The sequence below is a fragment of the Rattus norvegicus genome, chromosome 2 (assembly GCF_036323735.1).
Source record: "Rattus norvegicus strain BN/NHsdMcwi chromosome 2, GRCr8, whole genome shotgun sequence".
NCBI lineage: Eukaryota > Metazoa > Chordata > Mammalia > Rodentia > Muridae > Rattus > Rattus norvegicus.
Genome location: NC_086020.1, coordinates 225,308,557 through 225,321,874, shown reverse-complemented (window position 1 = coordinate 225,321,874; position 13,318 = coordinate 225,308,557).

The following is a 13,318-nucleotide window of genomic DNA, read 5'->3' as shown; positions in this document are numbered from 1 at the left end:
TATATATCTGTATATATATATTTATATTTATATAAAAAGACCAATAATAGCAGTGTGTTATGCATCAACAGCAGCAACAGCTTTTCCAGGTTCTGCAGTCATCTGAACAAAACTGTAGAGACATCCAGCACACTCCATTAAAAAAAAAGTAAAAAAACAAAACCCGAGAAAACAGCACAGTTCTGTTACTCTTGTGGTACCTGGCACCATTTTTTTTTTAAATTAGCTTCTCAATCATCATCTGGAAAGAAAACATTCTGAGCAACATCATTAAAAACAGCTCTGATAAAGCACGGTCACTACTACGTATCATAAAGCAGGTACAAGCTATTTTACATCCACAGAGGTATGATACAGTACTGTCCTACATCTATAATACTAGAGGATACAATTTAAAAGGCATTATTTGAGACTTGATTCTACTTTTCCAGCAGAGGGCCCAAAGGATGGTGTGACACAGCTTTGTAAAGAAACATACTCTAGACAGGATTTCCTTTCACTAGTGGCACACACTTCTAAGGATTCATTCTCTCCATGAATGTCAGCTAAAACCGTTATTAAAAAAATGAAATATCCCTAGAACAAAACCGTATAACCACCGGATTCACATGAAGATGACCTAGTGGAGACAAGCTGGACCTCACCTTACCAACAAGCTATCAAATCTGTTATGTTTAAACAGTGAGACCTCCAAGGAAGGAGATGCCAAGTAGTGCTTCAAAGCTTCGGACCACAATCAAACACAGCATCCTTTTCAACAGAAGCAGAAGCTCATCTGAATATGCTCATGGATGCTGACATCAACATTTAATCATCTCCTCACTCATCCAGGAAGAGGGGGAGATCAGTTACTACTGTACTTTATTGTGTTCAACCAAATCACCATGTTACAAAAATAGCAAGCTGCCATAATAAAAAATAAGGCTCCACTATCCAGCACCAGATAGCATCATTTTACTTTCAAGCCTAGAAATTGCACACTTGTATATAAACCAATCGAAGATGAGGATTGAGAGTTCATCTTGGTGGATTTTTCCTTTGATGAATATGAAGTGTCCTTCCTTATCTTTTTTGATGACTTTTAGTTGAAAATTGATTTTATTTGATATTAGAATGGCTACTCCAGCTTGCTTCTTCTGACCATTTGCTTGGAAAGTTGTTTTCCAGCCTTTCACTCTGAGGTAGTGTCTGTCTTTGTCTCTGAGGTGTGTTTCCTGTAGGCAGCAGAATGCAGGGTCCTCATTGCGTATCCAGTTTGTTAATCTATGTCTTTTTATTGGGGAGTTGAGGCCATTGATGTTGAGAGATATTAAGGAATAGTGATTATTGCTTCCCGTTATATTCATATTGGGATATGAGGTTGTGTTTGTGTGCTTTCATTCTCTTTGTTTTGTTGCCAAGACGATTAGTTTCTTGCTTCTTCTAGGGTATAGCTTGCCTCCTTATGTTGGGCTTTACCCTTTATTATCCTTTGTAGTGCTGGATTTGTAGAAAGATATTGTGTAAATTTGGTTTTGTCATGGAATATCTTGGTTTCTCCATCTATGTTAATTGAGAGTTTTGCAGGATACAGTAACCTGGGCTGGCATTTGTGTTCTCTTAGGGTCTGTATGACATCTGTCCAGGATCTTCTGGCCTTCATAGTTTCTGGCGAAAAGTCTGGTGTGATTCTGATAGGTCTGCCTTTATATGTTACTTGACCTTTTTCCCTTACTGCTTTTAATATTCTTTCTTTATTTTGTGCGTTTGGTGTTTTGACTATTATGTGACGGGAGGTGTTTCTTTTCTGGTCCAATCTATTTGGAGTTCTGTAGGCTTCTTGTATGCTTATGGGTATCTCTTTTTTTAGGTTAGGGAAGTTTTCTTCTATGATTTTGTTGAAGATATTTACTGGTCCTTTGAGCTGGGAGTCTTCACTCTCTTCTATACCTATTATCCTTAGGTTTGATCTTCTCATTGAGTCCTGGATTTCCTGTATGTTTTGGACCAGTAGCTTTTTCCGCTTTACATTATCTTTGACAGTTGAGTCAATGATTTCTATGGAATCTTCTGCTCCCGAGATTCTCTCTTCCATCTCTTGTATTCTGTTGGTGAAGCTTGTATCTACAGCTCCTTGTCTTTTCATTTGATTTTCTATGTCCAGGGTTGTTTCCATGTGTTCTTTCTTGATTGCTTCTATTTCCATTTTTAATTCCTTCAACTGTTTGATTGTGTTTTCCTGGAATTCTTTCAGGGATTTTTGCGATTCCTCTCTGTAGGCTTCTACTTGTTCTCTAAGGGAGTTCTTTATGTCTTTCTTGAAGTCCTCCAGCATCATGATCAAATATGATTTTGAAACTAGATCTTGCTTTTCTGGTGTGTTTGGATATTCCGTGTTTGCTTTGGTGGGAGAATTGGGCTCCGATGATGCCATGTTCTTGGTTTCTGTTGTTTGGGTTCCTGCGCTTGCGTCTCGCCATCAGATTATCTCTAGTGTTACTTTGTTCTGCTATTTCTGACCGTGGCTAGACTGTCCTATAAGCCTGTGTGTCAGGAGTGCTGTAGACCTGTTTTCCTGTTTTCTTTCAGCCAGTTATGGGGACAGAGTGCTCTGCTTTCGGGCGTGTAGTTTTTCCTCTCTACAGGTCTTCAGCTGTTCCTGTGGGCCTGTGTCTTGAGTTCACCAGGCAGGTTTCTTGCAGGGGAAAAGTTGGTCCTACCTGTGGTTCCAAGGCTCAAGTTTGCTCGTGGGGTACTGCCTAAGTCCTCTCCGCGGCGGCAGCAACTGGGAAGATCTGCGCCACTCTTTCCGGGAGCCTCCGTGCACCAGGGTTCCAGATGGCATTTGGTGTTTTCCTCTGGCGTCTGGATGTGCACAGAGTGCAGTCTCTTCTGGTTTCCCAGGCGTGTCTGCCTCTCTGAAGGTTTAGCTCTCCCTCCCACGGGATTTGGGTGCAGAGAACTGTTTATCCGGTCTGTTTCCTTCAGGTTCCGGCGGTGTCTCAGGCAGGGGTCCTGCTGCCCCTGGGCCCTCCCCTACGGGAACCCAGAGGCCTTATACAGTTGCCTCTTGGGCCAGGGATGTGGGCAGGGGTGGGCAGTGTTGGTGGTCTCCTCCGCTCTGCAGCCTCAGGAGTGCCCACCTGACCAGGCGGTGAGGTCTCTCTCCCACGGGGTTTGGGAGCAGAGAGCTCTTTAGTTAAGATTCTTATCAGTCCTGTTTTATAACTAAATTTTACATTTTTTCCAGTCTTGTTTCTCAAGGTAGATTCCAAGACACTCCCTACGAAGTACACAAAGACTAAACTCCATCTCACATTCTGTTTCCAAAAGACTGCACACTGTGTAAGAGTTCATATGATGTTTTCATCTCTGCAGCTTGCTTTAGTAACCAACCCTGTGCCGAACCATGGGCATAAATCTGATACATTCTTTCACTGATTCTGTGATGTTTCTAAGGCTTGCTTAAACTAATTTGTTCATTCTAGTGATTCTTCCTCAGACACCATCCACCCAGTTCTTTGAGACAAGGTCTCTTACTGGCCTGAGAATTGCTTACTAGGGGAGGCTTGGGGGTGGGGTGGGCAGCGAGCCCCTAGGATCTGCTGTGTCTGCCTCTTCAGCCTTGGGAGCACAAGCATGCTTCAGCACATCCATGGTTTTCATGAGAATCCTGACCTTGAACTCAGGTGCTCATGTAGAGGTGACAACATTTCCCAACAACTCTCTTCTAAGAGCCTCCAAATTTTTCAAACAAATATGCCCATCACAGACCAATTTAGGCACAAAACACTTCCAAAGATCGCATTACAGTTTTCATTAATGGGTCCTTTATTTTTTTTTAAATACCCACACGTTAATGTATTTCTTCTTCTGCTTTCTTTTCTACTGCTTCCAACACAGGTCAATAACTTGTATACTTGAAAACCTTGTGGCTAGTCCATACAGAATTAAATGTATATATATTTTTCCTGTCATTTCTCTCTCTGATTTTGTGAAATGTAAGAAAACGGTATCAATATTATTCGTTATCTTGGATAAAACGTAATAATGTTAATTTACTCTTCTGTAAGTGTAGTCCACACACACTAGAAGCATTTTAAGCTATAACATTTGAAATAATAACAAATAGATTAGATTCCAGACTATCAAAAAATCATATAGTTAATATATAAGAAACCCAAATTGCTTCCAGTTTCTTAGTCTGTAAAGTAACTAAGCCTCTGGATAGAGTGAGAAATAAAGATTGTGTAAGCTCATTGTTTCGGCAGAGGGTTTTGCACAGAAAGGATGAATCATAATCATGATTACAAATTTTTCATATGCTTGGATTTTCTTTCAGGTCAGGGGCGTGTGTGTGTGTGTGTGTGTGTGTGTGTGTGTGTGTGTGTGTGTGTCTGTGTGTGTGAGACCTTTTCCTCCCAAAGTTGTTAATTTTGAGAGAAATTCACCTTACCTGTTCTTTGTTGTAGGTAAAGAACTGTGCTATATGTAGGCTTCATGATACCTAATTCAAGGCATTTACCATCTTAATCATTCCCACTGCGTTGGTCACCAGAATGCAGTTCTACACCGATACTGAAGAAGTAGACATGGATAAAACCTCTGACTAAAGTCAAACTTTAAGCTGTAGAAAAATAAAGCAGAAACAAACATCCACACAAACTAATCATACCATTTCCAAGAATCAGTTCACATCTAAATGAGGGCTTTTGTCTTGATGTAGAGTTAATTGGTGCTATTTTGCCTCTTCTTTCCTTTGCCCAGAAATCAAGTTCCTCAGCTGTTGGGGCCCAGGAGTCTTCATTAACACTGCAGCAGAAACATACAGAAGGGTTTTGTTTTGTTCTTTGTTTTTTGTTGCTGGCTGTTTTCAGGTGACCCTGGTTTGCCTTATAAGTGATCCTCAGATCTGCTACATAATTTCAATATTTCGTTTGTTTTTTTTTTCCTTTTCTCCTCTGTTTGACATGTATTCTATTGGGCAGCGTTTAACCTCAGGTTTTTGTCACCGTGATGTTGGAGCTTTCTTCTTGGCTTACTTCTACCTGGTCTAGCAAGCCTGCCGACCCAGGTTTATGGGAATCTGGCTCCTATCATGCGTCGTCTCCTCTTTAAGTAAAAGTAGATCCAGGGTACAGTAAGAATCTCTTACACCTGGGAGAGGAAACTGTGACTTGGAGAGCAGTGGATGGATCAGAACACCTCCAGAGGAAACTAGGAAGGGACTAAAGAATTCTGAGAGAAGACGCTCAAAATCTTCTCCCTGTCTTCCAAGGCAACAGAAGATGAATCCAGGAGGAAGCCTGCTGTGGTTTAGTGAGTCAATGCTTTGTAGAACAACAGTCCAGAGCAAAAATATAACACTCATTCGGCAGTCTCACAAGTAATATTTGGGGATGGGTGTTAGAAGATCTAATAGAAATGGGTACTCATTTAGCAATTTTGTATTAAACATGCCATTCAAAAATATCCGTACTTTCATTCAATGGTTCATAACCGAGTATGGGATTATTCCACAATGGGGCATTTAAAAAAAGGTAAGGACACTTTTATCATTAAAATGATGGAAAGATATCCCTTGTCTGATAATGGCAGTGATCAAAGACGTAAACTGAATGTTTCTGGAAATTCAGCCCAACAAAGAATCAGTTTATACAGATTACTACCAAGACTCTGGGAAATCTAGCAACGTGGAGAGAGAGACAGACTGTCAGCCAATAGTGACCTCCTATTTTACATATTACTGATAATGAGTAACCTTTAGCAAACACAGTAATTACTGCAGCACTGCCACCTCCACCTTCGGCTGTGTAAATAAATTCTGTACGTTTCAAAGCTGTCTATTCAGTGTCAAGGAGAAAGGTCAAAATCACTCTTTATTATACAAAGTCATAAAGCAAAGAATGCCTAGTTAGGTCAGCTACTTTTCATGTCCTCATCAACTAAAGGGTCTTAGTTTCATAAACACGAACGCTTGCACGCATGCATGCACACACGCACGTATGCACGTACGCACGCACATACGCACGCACGCATGCATCAAATAAACCTCCCCAATTCAGAGACGCAGTCTCTTGAGACTGGAGGTTTCTAGGAAGACACAGATATATCTCTGCTTATAAACACAAGCATATGTTCATACACAAGTTGTCATGCAAATTGCCAAACCCCCAAACAGACTTGTTTATCAAAGGAAAAAATTCTCTGCAGAGAATTTTAATAGATAAGTAAATGATGATTCATTGCAGTAGCGTGGGGCATCATCAGATTCAGACACAGATGTCTAAGACATGCATGACCATCAGTGCAGGTGATGTCCAGGGACAGCAAATGTTAACTACCCTGACAGAAACTTCTATTACCATCTGAAAATGTTTTCAGGTGTATGGAAGAAATACTCGTATTCTTTTGTGAGTGTTGCAGGGATTTAGATTCATCCTGACTTGAAGATTGACATTGATGCTGATGGGGTAAGCAGTTCGCAGCAATGGAACTCTTAGGAGAAGCATTTTTATGGACTTCTAGGACAGGGGTTCAAAGTTTCCTTCTTCTTTTGTGACATGCATCTTTGAAGGGATGTGATTCTTGTTTAAGGTATCATATTTTACGGTCATCTAAATATTTTGTCTCCAAGTATTAATTAATTAGAATATATACTTAATATCTGATTATTTCTCATTTTATTTTGAAATTCATAGTGGTAGAAAGTGCCTTCTTTTGGCTTCTGTAACTATATCTTTTTCTTCCGGAGCTGGGGACCGAACCCAGGGCCTTGTGGTTGCTAGGCAAGCGCTCTACCACTGAGCTAAATCCCCCCCCCCCGTAACTATATTAAAAGTAGCTCCCTTTAACACCCATCCTTCCTTCCTCCCTCTCTCCCTCCCTCCCCCTCTCTCTCTCTTTCTTTCTTTCTTTCTTTTAATTTCAGAGTAGGATGCTGCCCTGGCTCATGCTGGCCATGAATTAATTATGTAGTCCATGCTGGCCTCAAATTTGCCATCCTTCCTCCACACTGTCCAGACCGATGAGAATAGACTTGTCTCCTACTTTATGTGTTAACTTCTACACTCTAAAATTTTCTTGAAATTACTTTACTCCTTTTTCTCTTTGCATTAGTGAATAAAGGAAATTTCTATTATGTAAAGGAGACCTGATGCAAAAATAGAGATTGCAAAGTCCACCATCAGTTAAATGTTAAAGTAAGATTCACAGCAGGTTTTCTTACTCTTGGCTGCTATAATTTGAACTTTTAATGATTTTTGCTTTCTCTCTCATATCTAACTAAATGTCTAGGTAATATCTGTAGTCTAATTTGGGATTCAAGAAAGTACAGAATCATAGAGATGGAGTCCATGGACAATTTGTTGTCTGGTAGCATCAGGAATTGTTTCAAATGTTCTGAACCACTCGATAACGTAAAGCATAAATGAGTCCCTGTTTGCTTCTTATGTATACAAAGGTTAGTACATATAATAAATTAAACTCATGATTCCATAACTTTGGAATATTAGATATTATCAGAAATGAAAATATTTGTACCATTGGTGTCACAAGTTTCCCAGAAGTTTACCAGACCTTCTTCCTATGTAACTATACCAGTGGCTTATGGAGTCTCCTAACCTCTCAAGGTCTCAGTGAAATTCGTTAGATAAAAATGAGTGTTAGCACATGGTATCCACTCATTGATAAGTGGCTATTAGCCCAAATGCTTGAATTGCCCAAGATGCACAGAACACATGAAACTCAAGACAGATGATCAAAATGCGAATGCTTCACTCCTTCTTTAAAAGGGGAACAAGAATACCCTTGGCAGGGAATAGGGAGGCAAAGATTAAAACAGAGGCAGAAGGAACACCCATTCAGAGCCTGCCCCACATGTGGCCCATACATATACAGCCACCCAATTAGACAAGATGGATGAAGCAAAGAAATGCAGGCTGACAGGAACCGGATGTAGATCTCTCCTGAGAGACATAGCCAGAATATAGCAAATACATAGGCGAATGCCAGCAGCAAACCACTGAACTGAGAACGGGAACCCTGTTGAAGGAATCAGAGAAAGAACTGGAAGAGCTTAAAGGGGCTCAAGACCCCATATGTACAACAATGCCAAGCAACCAGAGCTTCCAGGGACTAAGCCACTACCTAAGGACTCCACATGGACTGACCCTGGACTCTGACCTCATAGGTAGCAATGAATAGCCTAGTAAGAGCACCAGTGGAAGGGGAAGCCCTGGGTCCTGCTAAGACTGAACCCCCAGTGAACGTGATTGTTGGGGGAGGGCGGTAATGAGGGGAAGATGGGGAAGGGAACACCCATATAGAAGGGGAGGGGGAGGGGTTAGTGGGATGTTGTCCCGGAAACCGGGAAAGGGAATAACAATTGAAATGTAAATAAGAAGTACTCAAGTTAATAAAGGAAAAAAAAAGTGTTAGAATCCAAATGCTGTATTTTCCTGGATTTATTTTTAGAAGTACAGTGGAAGCATAGAAAAATAAAATAAAGGAAGAGAAAATTCGATTTCATGACCTTAAAAAGATAGTTAGATGATAGATAGATAGATGACAGATGATAGGTAGGTAGAGATTCCCTATACCAGAACTTATGAACTAAAGCACAAAGTAGTCTCCAATATGGAAAAATGTTTCTAGAAATAAGCTAACTGAATACACAGTTATATTAAAAACTCACAAACTTCTAAAGAAAATCATGACTCACATTTTAAAAACAAGTTGATGACAATATGTGATTTACCAAAGTCAAAGTTCATGTCTCAAACATCTAGTCCATGTATGAAGAGCTACACTAATAGTCCGGGGAGGCTCACTGTTTTCTTTTCTTACTCCAATTTCATATTTGAAATATTTTTACTTCGTGACTTCATTGTTTTCTTTTGACAGCCTTCCTTCCGTCTACACTCAGCCTCCTCTTGGTTCATCATGTTCCCCTACTTTCCAATGAAGAAATAAAAGTAGTCAACATCTCCCCCAACATCACTGCATAAGACTGATAGATTTACCTGCTCTTGTTACTATATTCTGTCTTGTAAACTACAACGATCCAATGTAGCTATTTCCAAAACCTGGCAAACTCTGGGCCCGATTCTCTGAATCACATGGGGCTTATATGATGCACGGCAACCCTGTGTTCTACTCTTCTCTGCTTTGTTTACTCAGATCTTTCCGAAATAAACCCATGTCCTGAAAACATTCATCTGCAGATTCACAGACCTTAAAAGCAGATGAAAATTGATCATGGTACCTTTGATTGTCCCAAACATCTTGCAAGGATGAGCTGGCTATCTCCATTCTCCCCCTGGTTCTTTTTCACTTTGCTGCAGCCCTGTTGCTAAACTGCAGCCCACAGAACATGCCACCATCAACTGTGTAGACTATCTGGAGTCTACTTTTCTAATAACTACTTTCTGTCTAAAGGCACCCTGGTATCCAGGCTGGTTGCTATGTTGCCTCCTCCTCATCAGGCCAGATTTTGGCTCTAGAACTTTTAGTTTCAGGTAGGGTGCAGAGCAGTTCTTGTCTAACTGACCTTTTAGACTTTCATGGCTTTGAACTTCGTCCAAGTTCCAGATCTGTGAATTTATGTATCTACCTGTCAATCAGTATCAATTTTCTATTTCATGGAAAATCAACCGTGAAAAACCCAAATGGACTCCTTTTAATGCCGTTCCAATTGGCTATGGCCACAAAGATGCTACATAACAAATAATCCTGAAAACAACTCCTTAAAATATATGACCTCACACAATGATGGGGTGGCTGGTTTCTTCTGCTTTATTCTTCTATCCACCAATGGGATTATAGGGGTTCTGTGCTCTATTATATTGTTCTGGCTTCAAGTTTCCCAGTGAAAACTTTTGATGAAGAGGCTTCAAGTGTGGGAGGTGGAAGAATCATCATGCTATGGCAAAGTCTAGAACTGGCATACGGCCACCTCTGTCCCATTGCCTTTACCCAAGCAAGTCACTAAAGGAGGGAATATATATATATATATCTCCATCCATAGGTTGAGTACCGCTGGCTTACAGAGATGTGCAGAGAGCATCAGATAATGGATACATAGGGCCTTCTATTGGTAGGTCACTACTTTCTTCCTATCTCCAGAGAGGCAGTGCTTTGGCTTGCTTGAAATAGATTCTCCTAGGAAGTCATTCTCTTATATAGCTAAATTTCAATGACGATTACTAATATCTATGACAACGGCTTTACAGTGAGTCCTATGCATTAGGAGCATAAGGTTAATTTTCTTAAGGGCACAGAAACTGTCATCTTTCCATTTTATAGGTAAAATTTGTTCTTTAAAAGACATAGTTACTTAGCTGGACACTTGTATTTTGTTCATGGTAGAGCAGAAATTTGAAGTCATGGCTTTTTGTTTCCCAAGCCTGTGTTCCAGTCTCAGCTAAACATCTACTCATTTACTCTTTTGTATAAACTGCCTTGTCTTTGGGGTGTTATTTTTTCTGTAATCAGCAGGGCAGACAGAAGTACTTTTGCAGCACAGCAGATTAGATTTGATCATATCTACCTTTGCAAAGCAGCCATATGTTGCAGATGTCCATGTTAGCACTTATTATAAGGCCCTATATTAAGAGAATATTAAGTATGTTTATAGACAACAAAAAAGCAAGAGCTATGCTAAGTGGAAAGTGGCATGGTGCTTAGACATTTAAGAGAAAAAAAATTTGGGTTTAATAGGAGAGGTGAACTAGGAAGAGATTGGAAATAGAGATGCTTTATAACTTCTAGTTCAAGTGAAAGAACTGAGGGCTGAAATAAAGTGTCATTGACAGCCTAGAACTCAAAGGGAAGGACTGGGAAGTACGATGCATGATAATCTCTAGGCTCAGCTGATTGGTTGAGAGAGAAAATGATATGCACAGCTTTCTAACTGAATGTACTCAATGTGTTCAATGGATTGATGTATCTCAATGAAAACATGGGAGACAGAACAGATTTGAGGAGGAAGTGTGGAGTCAACTATTATGTATGTGTGAGCTGTGGAGGAGGGAGAAGATACAGCCAAGGAGATGGTGAGTCAGTATATGGTACAACCAAATCCCAAACATGTGACATCCAACACATTTGATCCGCAGGCAGTTTGAGTTCCTCACTGTTTGTTGGTTTTGACTCAGATGGACCTGGCAGTCAAATAGATGCATATACACGTCTCAGAAGTCCATGCCTCCTGTGGCAACACAAAGTCCTTGTAGTTCTTTCATTTTAGTTGGAGAACGTTTTTTTTTCAGTTGCTGATCTGTTTTTCTTTGTTCTACAATGTGAAATAGTCAACACTCACCAGGATGGTTCTCACCCAGCAGGTTCGTGGTTAGAAAATCATAGTGACGTACCAATCTGGCATTTTGTTAGCACCCAACATCTAGCCGAGTCTTTAGGGGTTGACTGTGAGCGTGGGAGAACACGCTATTGCTATCTTAGTTAATGAGAAAGCAAAACACAATTCTGACTGGCCCTGAGCCACAGTAGAGTGGTGGAACGCTGTCCCTCTCTGCATCATCATACTTACCAGGTCTCCTTACCCAAGCCCTTTGGAGCGATATTGAAACATAAAATAAAAGAAAGAGAGGTCCTGTTAATCATGTGTCCATCTAATTCTAGTTTGTTCTTGTTGTTCAGAGAGCATTATGGATAAAGCTCAGAAGCCCTTCCCAATTATAGATGCTATACTCATGATCACGTGTATCAGAAGTACTTTTGCCTCTTCAGACATTTTGAGATGGTTAGGATGTACTAAAGAGATTTACGAATAGCAAATAGTCTACTAAAATCTCAGCCATGAGAGTTTGGTCATTAGTGCTCTCTAGTGGAACAAGAATTTTGTGCTTAACTCTGCATATCTGCTGAAGAAAGCTTGTTTCCAGGGAAGTTCCAAGGTACTCAGTGTGACCCTTGCCCAACACTCTGGAGGCTTCAGTGTGGTGCTAAATGCAGGCCCTCAGTGCTGGAAAAGACTTTTTATCACCATGGACATGGTATGACATTGCCTCATTTGGATAGAACATGTTTTAGAGTGAGTAAAGTGTCACCTTGCTCCTCTGCCCAGGGCCTTGTATCTGTGGCTTACCCATGAGGCACTAGGACCACCCGACTTCAGATTTAGCCCTTCTGTTTTAATCTGTCAGATTCTCTTCTCTTTTTAGTCTTTGGTTACAAATAATTACAGCTCTAAGATTATTCAAATTGCAGATCAACATGAATAACTTTGTGAGTCCAAGATAAGTAAATTATTTGCCCAAATTAATCTGAACATGCAGTAAGAGAAAAAAGTAAAATCCTCAGGCAAGGATGAACTTTGAGAAAAGTTGTCTGAATGAAAAACCTATTGACATCTTTTTAAGCATGATTTCACTCAGATTCTTTTCAAGTTGACATTGTTTGCAGTATTTCAAAATTCAGCACTTTGGAAATTTAATCCAGCAACTTGATTGCTCTGACAAGGGATCTTATCCAAATACCTTCTAGGTCTGTATGATCCAGCTGGAGCAACATACCTATAATCTCCCTCTGACTGGAATACAGACACTCCCTTGGGACATATCTTTAATCCTAATGATGAAGGTCAAGTTAGTTTGTAGAAGGAAGCCGTCGTGTTTGAAATTGAAATTGTCTAATTGAGAGGCAGACAAGTGATGAATCAGAGGCAGATTGGCAGAATAAGTCAGATATGCCCAACTCTCAGGACAACAAACAGAAAGAGAGCAGCACAGCGAGCTCCACTGAGAGCCAGTCAGTTCCACTGAGTTAAGTTGACTGCAGAAACAGTCCAGTTGAGTGGAGTTCAGTTCAGTTAACCGCAGTCAGTGCAGTTCAGTTCCGTGGAGTTCGGAAGCCATTTTGCCAAGCAGAGCAATTCAGTGAGAAGTTGAGAGAAGCCAGTTCAAATCATTCAATTTAGAGAAGACTTTGAGCAGAACAGTTGAGTTGAATCAGCCAGCCAGATTTCAGGAAAGGAAAAAAACAAAACAAAACAAAACAAAACAAAACAAAACAAACTATAAAGGGCAATCTTATTCAGTAAGCCTCCAAAAGGGGAATTATACCTGATGAATAAAATAACTGGGAATGGGGGATAACATTTGAGGTGTCAATAAATAAAATAACGAAATAAAATAAAAATAAAAGAGCATGGATATGCTGGATCTTGGCCCCTTCACATATATACCACATGTTCAAACTGGTCTTCATGTGCTTTCCCTAACAAATGGAGCAGGGGTTGTGTCTGACTCTGTGGCCTAGCTTTGGACCCCTTTCTGTGAGCTGGGGGGCCTTGTCTAATCTCAGTTGGAGAGGATGTGCC